The sequence below is a fragment of the Octopus bimaculoides genome, chromosome 5 (assembly GCF_001194135.2).
Source record: "Octopus bimaculoides isolate UCB-OBI-ISO-001 chromosome 5, ASM119413v2, whole genome shotgun sequence".
Classification (NCBI taxonomy): domain Eukaryota; kingdom Metazoa; phylum Mollusca; class Cephalopoda; order Octopoda; family Octopodidae; genus Octopus; species Octopus bimaculoides.
In genome coordinates, this window is record NC_068985.1 from 65,915,948 (window position 1) to 65,922,135 (window position 6,188).

Genomic DNA, 6,188 nt, shown 5'->3' on the forward strand with positions numbered 1-6,188 from the left:
TGAGCGCATGTCTCTGCATCAGCAACCACGGTATGCCCAGGCCCCATTCAGCAGCTGGAGCACCCTGCCAGCGGAATGCGAATGCTCCACAGAAAGCGGAAGAGTAAAGGGACGACGGTCAAGCGGTAATAGATGATAGATGCGATGTATGCATTCGCCACCTCGGCTCGATCTTTCAAGGACAGCTTCCTCTCGGCTCATTTCTGAGTGAAATTGGCCAACCTGCTTGTCACCTCGTCCCAGTTTTTTCTCCGCCTAGCGGTCTGGACCGAACCAGACCATAAGCGATTTAATCGGACCGTCTGTCCAGCGCCCCACGACACTGTTGGACGGCATGGACTTGCCTCACCAGGTGCCGACTTGGAAGCTCACTGACTTTTCTGCGTTAATTTTTGCTCCTGTCACCGCTTCATATTCTTTTAGTGTGTCGTCAATCAGGTCTATGTGCCTGTGACTCGACACTATGACGGTGACATGGTCGGCATAAACAGACATGCTTCTACCACGTCCTAGATCACAAGGGACACCCTCAATGTCTCCAGCTTTCGTAGTAGTGGCTCAAGAGTCAGTACATCGAGAAGGGAGGAGAGAGGGCACTCTTACCGGACCGAGCGCAAGATACTGAATGGTTCTGACAGGCGACCATTCATCCGAACAACCGAACAGATGCTGCGGTACAAAACAGCGATCCAACCGCGGAAAACCGGACCGAAACCGGCTGCCATGAGAACAACTGCAAAGTATAGATGGTCAACCCTATCGAAGGCTTTAAACTGATCTAAATTTATCAGAGCTCCACCCATGCCAGCTTCGTTAACCACTCTCTCTATGCTGTAGCGCATGAGGTGACTAGTTCTGGTTGGGATGGTGCATATTTGCGCCTCGCCAACCAGCTTGTCCACGACAAGCGCCAACCTGTTGGCTAACACCTTGGCATTAAGCAGAGTGATAGGCCTAAAATTCTCTATAATGACCCCCTTGTTTGGATCCTTTCTCAGCAGTGCCACCGCTCCGCGACAGACGAAAGTGGGAATTCTCCCATTCTGCTGCCAGTTCCGGTAGGCCTCCAAAGAAGCCTCCAAACAAGTCTGGCATTAAAATATAAAGCTCATTATGAAAGATATAAGTAAGAGTAATACAGCTAGCAATTATAGACCAATCACTTGCTTACCATTAGTGTGAAAACTGTTAACAGGAATGCACTTTGACAACCAGGTGATCCAAACCCGGTGATCTACCTCTCGTGCAGCTCTTCATCGCTTCCTGTATTTCCACGGCTGTTATCGGTATTTTGCAGCACTCCGCCTTGCCCGCCAAGAGTCGCGGCAGGCTGTCCAGGTAGACACCGAAGTCTGCCCTGTTATCCGTCCTACCACTCGTCTCGAACAGTCGAGTAAATTGCTGCTGAAAGGCCGCACATATCTGCTTCGGTGCAAACATCTCACGCCCGTTCTGGTCTACCAAAAACCGAATTGTGGCTTTGTTGCCGTTTTACCTCCGCCACTCGGGCCCATCGAGCGGCTTTCGTTCTCTCCCCGCTTAGTAAACGTGCCTTAGCTCTGACAACACAGCCTTCGTGTTTGGCTTCGAAAAATTGGTCGAGGGCCAACCGCGCCGCCAACACGTCGGTTGTGATGCATTTCCTAAGTGCCTCATCTAACTTTCTAACTAAACCTCCCTCTATTCTATTTCTTTCTACCGCTAAAGCCTTACTAAACCTGATGGATTCTACTCTAATTGTCCTTTCAAGAGCAAATCACCTGTTGTTGTTGACGATTGCCCCCGTCAACGCCCTAATACACTAATAACTAATAACTAATACACTAATCCGGTCTCTGTAAGCTTGGCACGCCGGTAACGACGTGTTCAGCTTCTAGTAACCCTTTATTTTCTTTGTGTATTAAAAAAAATTTTTTCTGTCTTCCTCTTTTTCTCTTTCACATAAGAAGCAATGAGTAAAGAAGTAAGAAAAAGATTGCCAGCATTAAAAGGTACCAACAGAAGGAAGCTGCTAGATATGACTAGGAAAGTAGATTCTGTTATCAGCAGGATAGATACTAAAAATATAGGAGACACCAACTTATTGATCTATGCAGGAGAGGTACTAGTCATCAGGAGATTAAATATCTCACAGGGAAAGATTTTAAAAAGAACAAATGTGGTACAGGAGACTATAAAATAACGTGAAGACTTTAAGAGAAGATCTGAGTAGAATAGAAGTCTGGAATACAAACAAGTTAGGAAACACAAGATGCAAATCTTCCCTCGAGAAAAGATACTTAGTCAAAGAGAAAGGATTTGGGACAGTAATAGAAGAGCTGAAACAGCGTATCATAGCAGTAGCAGGCAAGCTATCCAGACATCAGAAAAGAATAAATCAGTATCAACGGAATAGATTACTTGAGACAGACCAGAGGAAATTTTATAACCAAATAAATAGTGGAGAATGAAGTACTGAACATTAGAAACCCAATGTAGACGAAGCTAGAAAGTTCTGGAGTAATATTTAGGATATGTCAGTCAATCACAATGGAGACCAGTATGGTTAAAGAAAGTGAAGGAAGAAATAGTGAACGAGAAGTAGCCAAATCTAAGATTAACTAGTGCATTAATGAGTAAAGTGTTAGGAAAAATGCCGAATTAGAAGGGTTCAGGCTAAAGAAATTCAGTAGTTTACATGAGAAGCTGAGGGAACAACTTCGAGATTGCTTTAATGGAGGAATAATACCAGATTGGATGACTAGAGGGCGGACAATGCTCATTATGAAAGATATAAGTAAGAGTAATACAGCTAGCAATTATAGACCAATCACTTGCTTACCATTAGTGTGAAAACTGTTAACAGGAATGCACTTTGACAACCAGGATTTACTACCAGAACAGAAAGGTTGCATGAAGAAGGCTAGAGGAACGCTTGATCTATTATATATAGACAAAATAGTTCTAAATAATGTAAAATCGAGAAAAAAAATCTAACAATAACATGGATAGATTATAGGAAAACCTATGACATGGTGCCACACTCATGGATAAGTGAATGTTTGAATATATTCAGTATAGCAGAAAACATAAGAGAATTAATTAGCATGAAGAAATGGAAAGTAGATCTCCACTCAGGTGACACACTCTTAGGGAAAGTTAATATCAAAAGAGGTATTTTCCAAGGGGACTCGTTGTCCTCTTTACTATTTGTCTTATGTTTGATCCCCCTCAGTTTAATATTAAGGTAGGCAAAGGCAGGGTTTAGAAATAGTAATGGAAAAATTAACCATTTGCTCTACATGGATCATCTGAAGCTTTTTAGTAAGAATGAAAGAGATAGACTCCTTAATACAGACTAAAAGAATCTTTAGCAAAGATATAGGTATGGAATTTGGCATAGATAAGTGTGTAATATTAGTCATGAAAAGGGGACAGGTAGTCAACAGTGAAGGTATCCAATTATCAGTTGGCCAGACATTAAAATCATTGAAAGGAGGAGAGAGTTATAAGTATCTAGGAGTATTAGAATCTGACAGAATACTAACTACAGATATGAAAACGAAAATTGAGAATGAGTACATCAAAAGGGTGAAGAACCTAATGAAGTCAGAGCTGAATGGTCCGAATTTAATGAAGGCTGTAAATACTTGGGCAGCATCATTACCTAGATACTCATCAGATTTTGTAGACTGGACAGAAACTGAATTAGCAAAGCTAGACAGAGCTAAGAAGGAATTCTATATGAATGGTGGACTCTTCCCAAGATCAGGAGTAACATGATTATGCCTACCTAGAAAGGAAGGTGGAAGAGGGTTAATATCCGTAGAAGACTGTGTGGAGTTAGCTATATTAGATATAGATTCCTATATAGGTAATAGTAAAGAAAGTTTATTAAAAGCTGCAAGAGTCACAGCGAAACAGGGAAACCAAAAAGCCAAACGAAGTTAAAAACCAGAAAAAGGAACAGAAATTATCTGAATGGCAGGAGAAGGTGTTGTATGGTAGATTCCCAAAGATAGTTGCAACAAATAGTAGTAGTGAGACATGGTTATGCTTGCAGAAATGAAAGCTGATGAGGGAGACAGAAAGTTTGTTAGTAGTTGCACAAGATCAAGAATTAAAGACTAATTGGATAAAAGCCAAGATAGACAAAAACCAAGTAGATTCCCAATGTAGATTATGCAAATCAAAAGAGTAAACTGTTACACATATAGCAAGTGAGTGTAGCATTTTGGCACAAAGAATACAAGAAAAGACATGATAATCTGGGAAGCGCAATCCATTGGGAGCTATGTAGAAAGCTAGGATGATGAAAAAATCAATATGAGAGTATCGAAAGAATAGCAAAATACCAGGACCTAGCTATTGATTTACAGAGATTATGGAAAGTGTGGGTAAAATGTATCCCAGTAGTAATGAGTGCATTGGAAACTATCCCTAAAAATCTGAACAGATGGATAGAGGAAACAAGCATAAAACCCAGTTTAGTACAGCTGCAGAAAACAGTGTTTTCTTCTTCTTCTTCTTCTGCAGTCCTATGGTGGTTATTTTATAATAGTTTTCCAGTTGTATAAGGCCTCTATCACCTTTTATACGTTCTATGTCAGATTTTGGGTGGTGCATCCTAAATCCTGTCATTATTTTTCTTGTTTTCCTGTCTATTTTGGTTAGTTCATTTAGTGTCCAGTTAAGGATATTATAGCTGTAACTTATAACTAGGACGGCTAAAGTGTTAATATCTTGGTTTTAGCATTGAGCTCTGTTTTCAGTATTGATCTAACTCGTCTATAGTATTCTTTCTTTATTTTCTCTTTCATTTGTGTGTGTTGTATCATATTATTATTATTATTATTATTATTATTATTATTATTATCAACAATTCTGGCTAATTTCATATTTTTTCTATTAAATCTAGCTATGATGGTACCTATATTGGGGAGAGTAGAGTATGAGATTCTAACCGTCTTACGGGAAAAAATTCTATTATATCTATAGGAAGAAGGGAAGTTTTTTTCTAAAATAGCCATAAATTTTCTATATATGTTTATGGATAATGCACAGTTGTATGGGATATTGAACCAAACGAGATTCTTACCTTTAAAATTTTTGTGTAAGTAAGGGCGGGATATATTTGTACTATCCCTGCTCCCTAGAATCGTGCCATGATTAATAGTTTTGTATATATTTCTAGTGGATTCCTTATTTGGAGGAGTAACCATTTCTTTTTCATCGTCACCTTTTTTATCTAACCTAAGCTTCTTACTCATTTTAGTATCCTGTCTCCTATCGAAGCATACTCTATTATTATTATTTAAATGTTAGGTTTGTAGGATGGGTTATCATTTGGTATTTTTTCACAACTAAGTAAGTTAGTAGACTTTCTATTACTCAAACTATCAATTTTTCCTCTATTAAAAGGTGCTGAACTTACAGGATCAAGAAAAGTAATTTCATGGTCATATCCCACCTTAGACAAAGCAGCATTGTAGTGGTATGAATTGAAATTAAAAATATCAATGTTTGATGATAATTTAGTAATCCTCCTAGAAATACTTTTAACTCCCGATTTTAATACATTAGTAGGGGTGATTTGATAATTTATTCACATTGTTTAAAACATTTAACTATAGTACTACATGATAAGACTTCCCCTGTTTCATTATCAATGGTCTGCTAGTGGGCGGCCCCCTTAGTTGTCAGCTAACATCTTGTTTTAAGTTTTCATTTACCAAACCTCATGATATTGCTTCTAATAAATCTTGAATTTTAGAACTATACCAACTATGATTTCTGTCTCCTCTCTCAGCTCTACCTCTAACAGATACTGCCCTTTATTCTCTCAGCCTTAAATATACAATGATTTGATAAACTAGTCTATAAATTAAAACTGACCCCATAAAAACAAATAAAATCAGTGACAGGCAGAGTCTTCTTGATAATTTAGTAACTTCTATGCTGTAGTAGAGGCAACATGTTCTTTGTCTGTCTCCTTAACTTCTTGGAGATTTTAGGTATAATTATACTAATGTGTCCATCTGTTCTAATTTAATTAAATTCTATGTCTTTGTGCAGATGAGGATTGCTCTGCATTTTAAATTGATGTAATGATTGCATTGTTCAAGTAAATAGAGTTGCATGAAACGATCGTACTGCATTACCTCTGGATATCCTTGTTGCTTATTTTGATTTTATATATATATATATAT